At 55.7% G+C, this 13,313-nt stretch overlaps 1 long non-coding RNA gene across 4 annotated transcripts in view; it reads right to left on the bottom strand.

Annotated features, from left to right (window-relative positions):
- Positions 1–10,227, bottom strand: part of LOC115898350 — a 35,454-nt gene extending 25,227 nt beyond the window's left edge. For 2 of the 4 annotated variants that reach the window (XR_004058076.1, XR_004058075.1), the window contains exons 1-4: positions 9,837–10,227; positions 4,578–4,701; positions 4,170–4,351; positions 3,799–3,990 (exon numbers count right to left, since the gene is read on the bottom strand). This is a non-coding gene — a long non-coding RNA (uncharacterized LOC115898350). Of the gene's footprint in view, positions 1–3,073; positions 3,701–3,798; positions 3,991–4,169; positions 4,352–4,518; positions 4,702–9,836 lie in introns of those variants that run through there. The other 2 variants (XR_004058077.1, XR_004058074.1) reach the window with 2 other exon arrangements.
- Positions 10,228–13,313: the final 3,086 nt, after the last annotated feature.

The following is a 13,313-nucleotide window of genomic DNA, read 5'->3' as shown; positions in this document are numbered from 1 at the left end:
TGCAGTGGGCTTGCTGGTGCCACTGGGCCCAGGAGGTCTACAGTCCTGGATGCTCCAGGCATCTGTCTGCTGCGTGGTGTGGCTCTCCTGCTACTGGAGGCTTCTTGGCACATGCAGCCATTCTGGGGTGGCCCTGATAGCTGTGACCCCTCCACCTGGGGCTCCCTCAGAAACAGCCTCCCTCCGCCACTGGGGAGGCCTGTTCCAGAAACCAGTGGGGACAGACAAAAGCTGTCATAGGACCCAGAATATGGATGCCACTGTCCGAGCTGGCACACGAGACGGGGCCCATGTCTTCTGCCCTGCAAGTGGGTGCTGGTGAGTTAGCGGTGCACCTCTGCCCTGTGCAACCACACTGTTCCACTAGACTTTCTTGGACCAGATGCTGCCACCAGAGCTGAACCCATGCCCTTTCCAGCCATGCGAGGCCAAGCCTGCGCCCAGGCAGCACCAACTCCTCACATGCCTGCTGGGCCGGCTGGAGAAGCACTGTGGGCTCCTGGACCTAGAGCCTTCCTGCTCCATCCCTCGGCTACCTCAGTTGTAAAACAGAGCCGATGGTGGATGGCACGTGCTTCCCAGAGTCTGTGTGCAGACCTAATGGGGTCCTCGGGGACAGTGTGGAGAACACGTGTTCATCCCCAAGTGACACGTGACTTGCCCATCATCATGACATCCCTATCAACATGTGACACCCCTGTCATCCTGGTCCGGGCTCATCCCCAAGCTGGCCCAGCTCTGCGCTCCTCGTTCACGCCATGAGTGGAGGGGTTCTCTCTAGAAACTCAGAGTGCAAGGTGATGCGTAGTCAGAGCAGACTCTCCTTTAGGAGTGAGGAAGAAATCCTCATCCTACTCAGACACGCTCCAGTGGGGACCTTGCCGGGACGTGTGCCAAGCGACGGGAGCCCCAAGGAGGTCTCTGAAAACTCCAAGCTGTGCTGCAAAGTCGGGTGCACAGGACAACGTCCAGGCGGTCACCAAGGGATTCGCCTAAGTGCTTCCCAGCCGGCCTTGTTGTGCAACCCCTTCCTCCCTGGGAAGCGTGACACCAGGATATCAATGGCAAAGTCAGTGGTGAAGTCAGTGGTGATTGTGGCCCCACGCTTGGCCCCGCAGCAGCCCTTACCTCTATGCAGCTAAAAATAAGTTCCATGCTCATTTCCAAAACAGGAACAGCTATGAAAATTGACAGCAGCCAGGTGAGGTGAGTGGATGGGAGTGGGGGTGTCTAGAGCGGCCCATTCTGCCCCGACACTGTGCAACGTGGGGTGATCTGTGTACCCTCAGCCTCTCCATCTGCAAAGCGAAGGGGCTGCAGGGAAGGACCGCTTGGGTCCCTCTGTGTCAGACGAGGGGCAGCCTCTGTTTAAGGCATGAGAGGAGCCCTGTCATGGTCTCCCTAACCGACCGTTGATAAAGAGAAATGATCAGGTCCGGGGGCCATTAGGCAGCGTCCCGGCCCCTGCTGCGAGCGCAGGGCTGGAGCGTGCATTCAAAAAGCCCATTTTCCATCCCAGCACTTCTGTCTGTTTGAATTACAGGACTCAGCCGTCCCCTCCTGCCGGCCACCGCCTCCCCTCAGCCCACCCTTCAGCCCTGCTTTTGGAGTGGGGGATCTGTGCTGGAGACAGACTCAGCCTGCTTCCTTTTCACCTTCTCCTTATGCACTGAAAACCGGCTGCTGTTGCATTTTGCCAAAATTGCTATTAAAAGACCCTAAGATTGAAAAGTGTGAGTGGGCAGCCTAAAGACACCCTGACTCCCTCCAGCACCCTAGCAAATTCACCCACTGGACCAACAAGAACCAAGTGTGAGTGGGCAGCCTAAAGACACCCTGACTCCCTCCAGCACCCTAGCAAATTCACCCACTGGACCAACAGGAACCATTTGTCTGATTGACATTTTTGTTTTAGGGATCTTGTTAAATTCGCGCTGCAAGACCAGACTGACCTCAAGGCAGTAACTGCCTGAGCCTCAGACCGTGATTAGAAACACTACTCAGTCCTCAGTGCTCCAGGTCTCTGCAAAGTGGTCCTGGGATGCGTCTCCAGACTCCTCCCAGCCTCCCTTCCCAGGTAGCAGTGCTGGGAGAGAACAAGAGCACGTAGCCGGGAGCCAGCTCTGCAGAGCTGCTGCATCCTGGTTACCTCAGGAACCACTGCCCACCTAAGGCACCCTCCTCACAGCCCCTCATCCGAGGCACTTCTCAGCTCAGAGTCACTGCTCAACCTGCCCCTTCCTTCTAGCGGCTTCTCCAAGCAGCCCCCTTCCCTCCCCATGTGAAGGGCCAAGCGGGAAAGAGAGCTGAAGTCTGGGAAGGATTCTGCTTGTCAATCATGCCCCCCTGGTTTGGTACATGTGCCCTAAGCAGCTTGGCACTGGGTGTGTTTCTTATAAATCTAGATGATACATTTGGGTTTGAATGAACCATAAAATGCCCCAATCTTGGCAGGGAGGCATCTTTGCTTTAGGAAGAAAAAGGAAATAATCCAGCTTATGAAGGTAAAGTTGAGCGGGTGGTGCTTTTTGATAAGGACACCCATAAAATGAGTAAGAACACGTTTTATAGGTGCTGGAATCTTTAGCAGGAGGTCACCTGGGAGGCTGCAGAGGGGAGGGAGAGCTGACCTGTACAGGGGCATCCAGTGAGCAGGAAATGCCCCAGCACCGACGGGAAGGAGGGCCGCCTTCCTACACAGGGCGGCGCTGGAGACGTCCCAGGTGACAGTGACGATGACGGGGTAGCTACCACTTACTGAAGTCCTGCCGCATGCCAGGCGCTGAACTGTGGCTCGCCCACGTGCTCTCATTTAACCTAAGCCAGCAGCCTGTGTCACCACTGCCCCGTTTCACTGACGAGGAAACCAAGGCCAAGTGCAGTCCATTCACGCAGCCAAGATTACACAAGCAGGAAGTAGCCAGGCTGAGCCTCGAACCCAGGTCTGCTGGATTCCAAAGGTCATGACCTTCACCGCCGGGCTTGGCTGGTTCAGCATGTCATGACGTCATCATGACATCAATTATACCTTATTTATGAATTCATTTAGTTTTTAGTTTTAATGTTCCTTGAAAACATGTGAATGTGGTTCACATAGAAACCTCCGTGGCAATGTTCATAAGCTCCAGGGTGGATTTGTGTCATGTCAACCCCTACCCTAACACCAGCCCTGCCATCAGCAGGACAAGGCCAGAGGGCCACGAGGGAAGGCAGCTCTGACTCCCACCTACTTCCCTCTGGGCCTGGAATGAAGCCCTGACCTCTGCACAGTCACCATGGCCCTTTTGTGCCATTGCTCTGATCTTCAGAGCCGTTCTCTGCACCCAGCACGCCGGCAGAAGCGTCAGGTTCCAACACGATCCTACTTCCTTGTTTGACTTCCAGCCCGGGGCTGCTGTGGCCCGCTCCCACCGGAGCCTCATCGTGAACTCGCAGTGATTTCGTAAGTTTTAATGAGTAAATTCCAGACTTAGCCCCACGCACGCATAAGACACCCCGGCACACACCCATGGAAACACCGTGACTTGGGTGGGCGTGGGTTTGCTCCATCTGAGAGGAGACCCAGGTAGGCCCAAGAGGTGTGGCGGTGCCCTGGGATGGCCAGGACGAGGAGCTGTCCCACGCAATGCAGGCCGTGTCGCTGAGCGGCAAACGCCAGGATACCAGGGGAGAGCAGCGCTTGGCAAAACGCGTGGCATAACTTGGGCAAGACAACATTGCAATGAATGACTGTGTGGAAGAAAAGACAGCACCCTTAACCCCATCATCACAGAGTTAACTGGGAGGTTTGGAAAGTACCTTTAGGAGCCACTCAGCCGAGCTGTCCCTGGTCTGCAATCCTCAGAGAGGAAATGAGGGGCTGCGGCTGCAAACACGCTGATGAACGAGGGGAGAGGTGAGGACGCCACTGCGGGACGCAACACCCAGGCCTGGGAAACACCCGTGCCATTGGATTCCCTGGGAAGCCAGAGGGTGACAGCTTGTCTCCAGCTGAACAAAGAGAAAAACAGACAAAGATCAAGGAAGAGGAGGGGGCTCCCATACAGGGGCTGGGAGGCCACCCTACTGCCTCCCCACCCTACCGATGAAACTGAGACCCACAAAGGGGAAAGGGCTGACCCAAGTCCCCAGCCACAGCCTGCCGAGTTGGGGCAAGCAGGACACTGTACCTGAAACCCTCTGCAGCCACCCTGTCACAGATGACACGTCTGATCCCTTCACATGTGAAACTCGGCCAGGTTTTTCCTCCACAAATCATCCTCACAGAGAGATTCTTTCCCAGCGCCGTGAGAGATGGTGAGGACCCCAAGGATAAATGAGCACATCCCAGAACGCCCGGCGTGCAGGGGACCTGGGAACAACAGGTGAGGGCTGTGCCCAGGGAGGGGGCTCTGCCCTGGGACTGCCGCCCTCCAGGACTCTGCCATCAGCTGCATCTTGTCCCACAAAGGTGTTCACTTTCCCGTGTGCCAGCACATGTAAAAGGCTTGGCAGCACTGCCCTAAAGGATGTCCTCACATCTGGCAGTCCTGACTCCTCCTGTGCGAGGATTCCTCCTGAAGGGCAGAGATCCTCACCAGCTCCTGACGTAGCCTTTGGGGGCTCTGAGGCTTTCCCAAAGAGCTTGGTCTTGTTGCTGTTCGGTCTCAGCCACTCAGCATCACGTCTGTGAGTGATGATGTGCCAGGCACAGGCTCAGCCCTGGTGGGACAAGAGAAGAGGAGGCGAGAGGTGACGGCTCTACAACATGGTCCCTACCCTCCATCCCCTGAAAGAGAAGAGGAACCAGAGCCTGGGCTGCTGCAATGAGCCCAGCTGGTCAGTGAGTGTCTGGGGAAAGACAGCAGAGGCAGCGCCCTGCAGTGGCCGGGGCACGGCAAGCAGCCAAGTCAGGGCCGTTCGATTTTTGAAGCCAACCAGATAGAAAGAAGGAAGGGAGGGTGTGGTGTCACGGTTCGCTCTCAGCTTAATGCAGTTCAGCTTGGCAGATGACAGTGACCCAAACCGAGAGGGAGTCTCTAGGAGGCTGTGGGGATGGAGGAGGCTGAGCCTCGCTCTCGGTTGATGTCCAGACCCATGCAGGACATCCAGGCATGGGAGGGTCTGGTGATGTTTGTGCATAGGGCCTGGCACCCAGGAGAGAGGCCAGCCAAGCCTGTGGAGTTGGCAGTTACAGACAGAGGGGCGTAGAGTTGTGGCTGGGAGCCCACTTACTGAGGGCAAGTTGGGGTGAGCAGTGAGGCGACCCAGGAACCCTGACGCCTACTGAGGAGGAGGCAAGAAGAAACAAGATGTCGAAGCTCACATGGGGTGTTGATGCCACAACGCAGGCCAGGCCAGCAAACTCCAGGCCTCAAGGGCCTGAGAACAGCTCAGCTTTGAGAAGCCCTGCACTGTGAATGAGAAGCTGGCAGGCAGCTCCACACCAATGCAATTCAGGAGCAGAAACACGTGCAGACACTGCAGGGCCACTTGCGTGCGCTTGTTGACAATGTGGGTGATTTAGAATGTGCTGGTTTTATCCTATTCTTCTTAGGTTGATGGAAAAACAGTTGCCAAAGGCCTCACAGATGGCAGCTGACTGCAGGCCCCAGCCCAGGCAGCCTCACCTGTTGGCCGAGAGCCCTTCCCACCTGTGCATGTGTGACTCCCCACGAGGTGAAGGAGGAACAGAAGCAGGCTCTGTCCTCTCACCTGTCCCTCTCATTCTTCCCATGAGAAATTCCCGAGGAACCCAAGGCCCACTGAGAATGGCCAAAGAGAGGAAGGACAAAGTCTCATGCAATCCATTTTTCAACACTACCCACCATGCCCAGGGCTCGGTGTCCAGGGGTCCTGGACGCTCCTTCACTGGACTGTGGCCCCCAGGGTTTCAGGGCCCCAGCACCAATGTGGCCTCTATCCACCCACAGCTGGAACCATCCAGTGTCCTCCTCCCTCCAGTTCCGGGGCAGGCCACAGCCACTCTCCCTTCCCAGGGTCTTGGATAACGCTGCCACCCTGGCGTCCAGGGTGTCTGATCACCCGGGGGTCCTCCTGGTCTCGAGTGGGCTCTGCACAGAGGCCAGAACACATTCTCCCCAGACCTGTGTTTCGAGAGGTCGCTCAGCCCCAGGCAGCACAGCCGGGCTCAGGATCCTATAGCTGACCTGGGGCCCCCCTTTGAGGGAGCAGCGGGCAGCCTGGTACACACCACATCAAGTCAGCCAAGGCCCGGCCTTCTTCTCACTAGCCGAGGCTGGAGCGACATAGGGCAGCCAGCCCCCACCCCGCCCTGGGAACCCACAAAGACCCAGGGACCCACAAAGGCTTGTGGACGGCGCTGGACCAGGGTCCTCTCCTCCTTCCTGCAGGGACACAAAAGTAGGGAGGAGGTGGCAGGAAGGAGGCTGAAAGGTTAGGCACACCCCAAGAAAGCTAGCGCACCTCAGGGCAACATGGGAAAGGCAGACAGACCTGAGCCTGGTGAACCTGCCCGGGCCTCCCACTCAGCCTGGCAAAGGTGCTCCTGGGTCCACTATAGGCCAGACCAAGAAACCCAGCAGCTGCAGATGTTCACACAGCCCGACTCAAAATGGGCCAAATCCCGCCTGCACCGGGGACACAGTCCCACCCTGCAGCCTCCAAGGAGGGACGGCCTGTCCAGCTGAGGGCTGGACCTGTGACCTGGCGCTGCCTGGCAGGCTCCCAGGTGGGCCTCTGTCTCCTACACCTTGACCACGTGTGCGCACCTCGTCGGGGGCTGCACCTTAATTAAATGTGGGCTTTCCCCAAGCTTGTTGTCCTCGTCCCCTTTTCTAAAGAACATTGAGTGGTAAAATTCAGGCGACAGGCAGAGCAGTCCCAGTGCCAAGACCGAGGGATGTGCGCCTCCAGACCTCAGCCAGAGCCGTTCTCGCAGCTGCCCTCTGAGGCCCCACAGATCCGACCGTCTGTGCCAATGGAGAAGATGGTTTTCCAATCCCCCACACAGCATGTGGCCAGGTGGGGGCGCAGGGGGCTTCCAGGCATCTCCCCAGGGCAGGGCTGCCTCCTGGGAGCCCCCCACCCCCGCGGTTCCACGCGCCTGGGCCCCTCCTGGACGACCGGGGATCCGGCCCCGCCCACTGCCTAGTCAAGTCCAAACCTCGCTCCTCTTCCGAAGCGTCTTTCATGTGGTTTCCGTCTAATCTGAAAACACCTCCCTTCCCCATTGTCTTTGTATTTGTGAGCTGTTTCTTAAGTCACCTTTTGAAAAATCTAGTGCCGAGGAACACAGGTATTTCACGTGTGCACAGTGCCCGTGTCTACAAATAATTTGGATTTCACCCCACGAGAGAAGGGAGCGGCGAGCTGTGTGTGTGCAGAGCTGGACTCTGCTAAGAGGCAGGGCAAGGTTGGGGAGTGGTCTCTCTCTGGGCCTCAGTTATCCAAGCTGGGGGAGAAGGGCACACGTCCGTCCACAGGGCTCCTGCACAGTGGGCCCTGCGCCCAGCACCCCATGGCGTGCTGTTCATTAGGGCTCCATTACCCTGCAGGAGGGATCTGCTCGCCCTGGCATTAAGAAGAGGAACCGGGCTCAGGGAGGCTTGGGGACTCCTGGGTGGCAGAATCAGTGCTGGCCCCAGGCCTGGCTGACTGCCACATGCCATCTGGGCCCTTCCAGCACCTCCAGAACAGAGGCCACCTGTCTGAACATCCCTGTTTCTCAGAGCCAAGAGCCAGTGGGCTTCAGCGGCTCAAAGCTCTTTGCTCACTCACATTTCAGTGGCCTCAGAACCCAAGGACAGCTCTGGGTGCTGCTGCAGGGAGCAGGGCAGTGCGGACGTGAAGTGCCACAAACTCCTCCTGAGCACAGAGGAGGCCGCCTGCCTCCCGTGTCCCCCCGTGTGTGGAGGACAGCGTGGAGGGACGGCTACGCACGCTGCACACGCGTCCCTCAAATCTGCGTTCTTGTTCCTGCCAGGAGCCCCAGAGCCCGCCTTACAACTTCCCCCGCGATGGATCTAAATGATATTTAAGGTTTGACAAGTTACACTTGTGGTTTTCAAAAGAAATCATTTTTTTGTGAAGAATTACCTTTCTTGGCATAAAATAATTGGAAAGTACCCGGATATCTCAATAAAACACATCAAAAGTAACTTTCTCCAGCTTGTTTTGACACGTCCACTTGTGGTTTCTGTCAACTTTAGCTAAACATCAGGTTTTCTCAGACAGAACAAACCATTAAAATATTCAACAGAAAAAGCAAATAGATGTAATTCCTTTCTGTTTGCCTCTTTTCAAATAAAAGGCAAGATTGAAAGGAGAGGCCAGCCCAATTCAAAGCACATTTTTCTGATTCACACACTTGCCATAATTATTTGCATAGGATGTAAATGTGTAAACCCTGGACCCTGTCATTTTTTAAAAATGCCGCATATTGTAAAGCTGAAGCACACGAAGCCAGTTTGGTATTTATGGAGGTCTGTCCAGTTCTGTGGAGTCTGATAAACGTTAGAGGAAACGTGTATGGGTTTGAGATTAGAACGTTAGAGTGAGGGCCTAAAGCAAACACCTTCCCGCGAGAGATGAAGGGAGTCTGTTGTGTCGCCCCCAGACCCTCTGCTCCTCATGCCTCACGAGAGGACAACAGACACAAGAGCCTCCAGAAAGCGGACCCTGGCCCGACTCGGACTGGCTTTGCAGCTGGACATGGGGTTTCCTGACAGCTGAAGCAAAACAGGAAACTTGTCCAGGAGCATAATTTTCATTTTCTAACAGAAAGAAAACTTCTAAATTTGTCCAAAGAACAAAAAAGCGAAAAGCAAAACCAGCTTTTTCCCAGAGCTAAATTGGAGCGGGAATCTGTGTGAGGCCACCCTGGCGGTGCTCTAAAGGAGCCCACCTGCAGCTGGGGAATTTATAAAGACAAGAGGCTTGATTGGCTTGAGGTTCTGCAGGCTGCAAGCATGGCGCCAGCATCTGCTTCTGGCGAGGCCTCAGGAAGTTTCCAATCATGGTGGAGGGTGAAGGGGTAGCAGGTGCATCTCATGGTGAGAGAGGCAGCGAGTCAGGGGGTGCCATGCACTTTTAAACGACCAGCACTCATATGAACTCAGAGCGGGAACCCACTCATCACCAAGGAGATGGCTCTAAACTATTCATGAGGGATCCACCCCCAGGACCCAGACACCTCCCACCAGGCTCTGTCTCCACCAGTGGGAATCACATTTCAACATGACACCTGGAGGGGCAAACATCCAAGCCATATCTAAATCTGTTCTTATGCCAAGGCTGCCTGGTGATACCCAACAGTGCCCTCAAGAAGGGTTCCAAAACAAAAAGACACAGAACCTCTGTCCAACCAGGCGTGGCGGCTCACACCTGTAATCCCAGCACTTTGAGAGGCCGAGGCAGGCAGATCACTTAAGGTCAGGAGTTCGAGACCAGCCTGGCCAACATGGTGAAACCCTGTGTCTACCAAAAATATAAAAATTAGCTGGGTGTGGTGGCGCACACCTGTAATCCCAGCTACTCAGGAGGCTGAGGCAGGAGAATTGCTTGAACCTGGGAGGAGAAGGTTGCAGTGAGCCAAAATTGTACCACTGCACTCCAGCCTGGGTGATAAGGGGAGACTCCATCTCAAAAAAAAAAAAAAAAAGACACAAAGTTTCTGACCAAAGGGCCCTTTTTTTCCTGAGTACCTCCCAGGAAGCTGAGTGGCTACCATGGGACAGTCACCCAATGTGAGTGAGAGGGGAAAGTTGGGAAACTCTAAGCCCCCTGCCCCTGCCCCCACCCCTGCCCCCACCCCTGCCCCCACCCGCACCCTCTCTCGCAGTCTGAGGAGGGGTCTTTGCTGTTCATGTACTTACCAATATTTTGTAGGAAAATGGGGTAATGCGAAGAGGAGAAAGATGGAAGCTGAGAGGAGACAGAAGTGCTCTGAGTGGGCACACAGAAGATGGGAGCTGTGTCAAGGACACCAGGAAACCACTGTGGGGCATGGCCTCAGGGAGATGATGGTGAAGGTCCCGTGCAGCCACTCTGTGTCAGAGCCCCCACGTCCCAGCTCTGGTCTGTGAGCCTGGAGCGCTCTCACATCAGTCCTTGTCACAGCACAGTGAGGCAGCTTCTTGCATTTTGCCCATTTTCCACATATGTGGAAACTGAGGCAGAGGCCCAACACTCCCAAAGGCCAGACAGAAAGTACCGGAGCCTGGATCCATGCCCAGGGAGCCTGTCCCCCTCCCTATGAGCTCAGGCTTCCCGCCAGGGCTCCAGTGTTACAAGATAGCATTCTGCCTGCACCACATCCTCTTCCAGAACTTTGAGATAGCAAAAATAGATCAAAACTACTCTTTTCTGATGCCTGGAGCTGCATGTGAGCTTCTCTGGATGCAATTTTGTGCTGAGTTTGTATTATGTAAGAAGCAAATGGCTGGGCACGGTGGCTAACGCCTGTCATCCCAGCACTTTGGGAGGCCAAGGTGAGCAAATCACCTGAGGTCAGGAGCTTGAGCCCAGCCTGGTCAACATGGAGAAACCCCGTCTCTACTAAAAATACAAAAATTAGCCGGGCATGATGGCGTACGCCTGTAATCCCAGCTACTCAGGAGGCTGAGGCAGGAGAACAGCTTGAACCCAGGAGGCAGAGGTTGCAGTGAGCTGAGATCATGCCATTGCCCTCCAGTCTGAGCAACAGAAGCGAGAAACTCCATAAGAGGAAGAAAAGAAGAAGGAGGAGGAGGAGGAGGAGGAGGAGGAGGAGGAGGAGGAGGAGGAGGAGGAAAAAGAAGAAGAAGGAGAAGGAGAATGAAGGCATCTACGGGGAAAATGAGGATTATTTTAGACAAACACTTGGTTCAAGGAGCTACCAGGCCCCCAGGAACCTTCATCAGCAATGCCAGGAGAGAGGGCCAAGGCTGGGATCTGAGGAGGGAGTGCAGCTCAGGCCAAAGGCAGGGGAGAAAACGCAGGCACTGGAGAGCTCAGGTACACAGGGATTCCAAGGGGGTCAGGCCTGGGGTGGCAGGATGGCAGGTCTGTGAGGACAGAAGGACCCCGAAGGCAGATGGAGGTTCAGGAGGGAGCTGAGCAGGAAAGATCAATGGGACACATGCATCTTAGCAGGCTCAGCCTGGTCAGAGTGGGCAGCGGATCAGAAGGGCAGGACCAGAGATGGGGACGTTGACAGCCTCAGTGAAGGCCTGAGACAGCAGCAGAGGACAGAGAGGAAGGAAGGGGGACAGGACCAATTCTAACAAGGAAGACTCCGTAGGATTTGGGATTGGCTGGATATGAGGGGAGAGAGGGACAGAGGGAGGGAGACAGAGGGAAGTCCAGGGCAAGGCTCAGGTTTCTGGTTTGGGAGCAAGGCCATGAGTGTGCACAGCAAAGGAGGAGGGGCCGTTTGCTGAGGGAGAGCCCGGGCCAGGGAAGGATGAGGTGGGGCAGGGGCGGAAAGAGGGGGCTGGAATCAGGTCAGTCGAAGGTGCCCCACAGCCACCAGGCGAGATGCAGGCCAGCCACCACGTGCAGACCTGGAGCGCAGCAGAGACGCGGTTGGGAACCGCAGGGCAGCATGGCACATCATGTCACGGGCGCTGCGCTCAGCTGGGGCCTGCTCTGGTCTGAGTTGCATCTCCAAGTTCCTGCTGAAGTCCTAATCCCAGGGCCTCAGAATGTGGCTATATCCGGAGACAAGATCTATAAAGAAGTAATTAGGTAAGAAGGAGGTCTTTAGGGCAAGCCCTAACCCAATCTGACTGTCCTTACGGCAAGAGGAGCGTGGACACAGACAGGCACAGACAGGCAGCCTCGTGAAGACACAGGGAGAGGGCGGCTGTCTGCCAAAGGCGAGCCTCAGGAGAAGCCAGCCCTGCCCACACCTGATATCGGACTCCTGGCCTCCATGGTTGGGAGAAGATGAATTTCTGGCTTAGTGCCTTGTTACAGCCTCAGGGGACCCTCACAAGGCGCAGCAGCAAGGGCCCTCACTACGCTGTGTCACCAACCAGGGGAAGAGGCGTACATCAACGGGCAGCACCTTAGACTACAGCAGGGGCTGATGGAGGCAGGAATGAGGAATGCAGAGGACCCAGTGGCAGCCACGGCCACCATGGACATGGGCCTTAAGTGGCGAGCCTGGGGCTCAAGGCCAGAGGTCATATGGGCTTCCAGGCAGAGACCCTGCGTCTGACACCGGGCAGGACTTCAATTCAAAACCTTTCCACACATTCCCTGTCCTCAGGAAAGGCCAAAGCTGAGGCGATGACAACACAGTCACCCAGCTGAGCTGGTTGCAAAATGGGCCCCTATAGCTGAGTGACAGCATCTATGCAAAGCCCATTTAAGAACAGCCATTTAAGTGGTGGCAAATGCTTGTCAGCTACAAGCATCCTTTCTGAGATGTAATTGAAACTGCTCCTCCAGTCCAAGAGAGGCGGTGGGTCCCACTCCCTGTGAAGATGACTCGTAATGAAGGGGAAAAGGCTCCTTATCCACTGTGAGCCACGGGCATCACAGGAAACCCTATCTTCCCAGCTGTCTCTCCAGGGTCAGCTCCTTCCCAGCTACTTCTCCAGGGTCAGCTCCTCCCCAGCTACTTCTCCAGGGTCAGGTCCTCCCCAGCTACTTCTCCAGGGTCAGGTCCTCCCCAGCTACTTCTCCAGGGTCAGGTCCTCCCCAGCTACTTCTCCAGGGTCAGGTCCTCCCCAGCTGCTTCTCCAAGGTCAGGTCCTCCCCAGCTACTTCTCCAGGGTCAGGTCCTCCCCAGCTACTTCTCCAGGGTCAGGTCCTCCCAAGCCTAGCCATGTTCTGAAACTCACCTCTGAGGACACTCCAGATCAAAGGATGCGTAGGGTGGTTAGGTTGGGCTCAAACGTTCTGCAGAGTGAACCAAATGGTGATAGAGCCACAAGTCCTGCAAACAGCCTTAAATTGCTCTCAGTGGTTTTCAGGACACAGTGGAGCCAGGGCAGGTGCCCTCCCCATTGCAAAGACCCCACCCAGAAGTCTCACCCCCAGATTGCTCAGAATGCCCCTTCTTCTCCCCCACCCTTGCCCCATACCCCCACAGCCTCAGACCTCAGTTTCCTTTCTGATTCCTATCGTACCGCCAGTCCACGCTACTCAACACTCCTCTGTGTGCTTACACTGACCTGGGAGAGACATTAGAGGCAAGAGGCCGTGTTCCTCCCTCCTTCTCCCACAATCCTGGAAACAGAGCCCAGCACATGTCAGGAACCTGGTACCTGTCGAATGAGCAAATGAATGGACAGATTCCAGTTTCTCAAACATGCCAGTTACTAGGGCCAGCAATGAGCAGAAAGAGAAATGCAACTGAGCTT

The sequence above is a fragment of the Rhinopithecus roxellana genome, chromosome 6, assembly GCF_007565055.1.
Source record: "Rhinopithecus roxellana isolate Shanxi Qingling chromosome 6, ASM756505v1, whole genome shotgun sequence".
Classification (NCBI taxonomy): Eukaryota; Metazoa; Chordata; class Mammalia; order Primates; family Cercopithecidae; genus Rhinopithecus; species Rhinopithecus roxellana.
The sequence above is the reverse complement of the archived record's forward strand: the minus strand, read 5'-3'. Positions and strand labels throughout refer to the sequence as shown.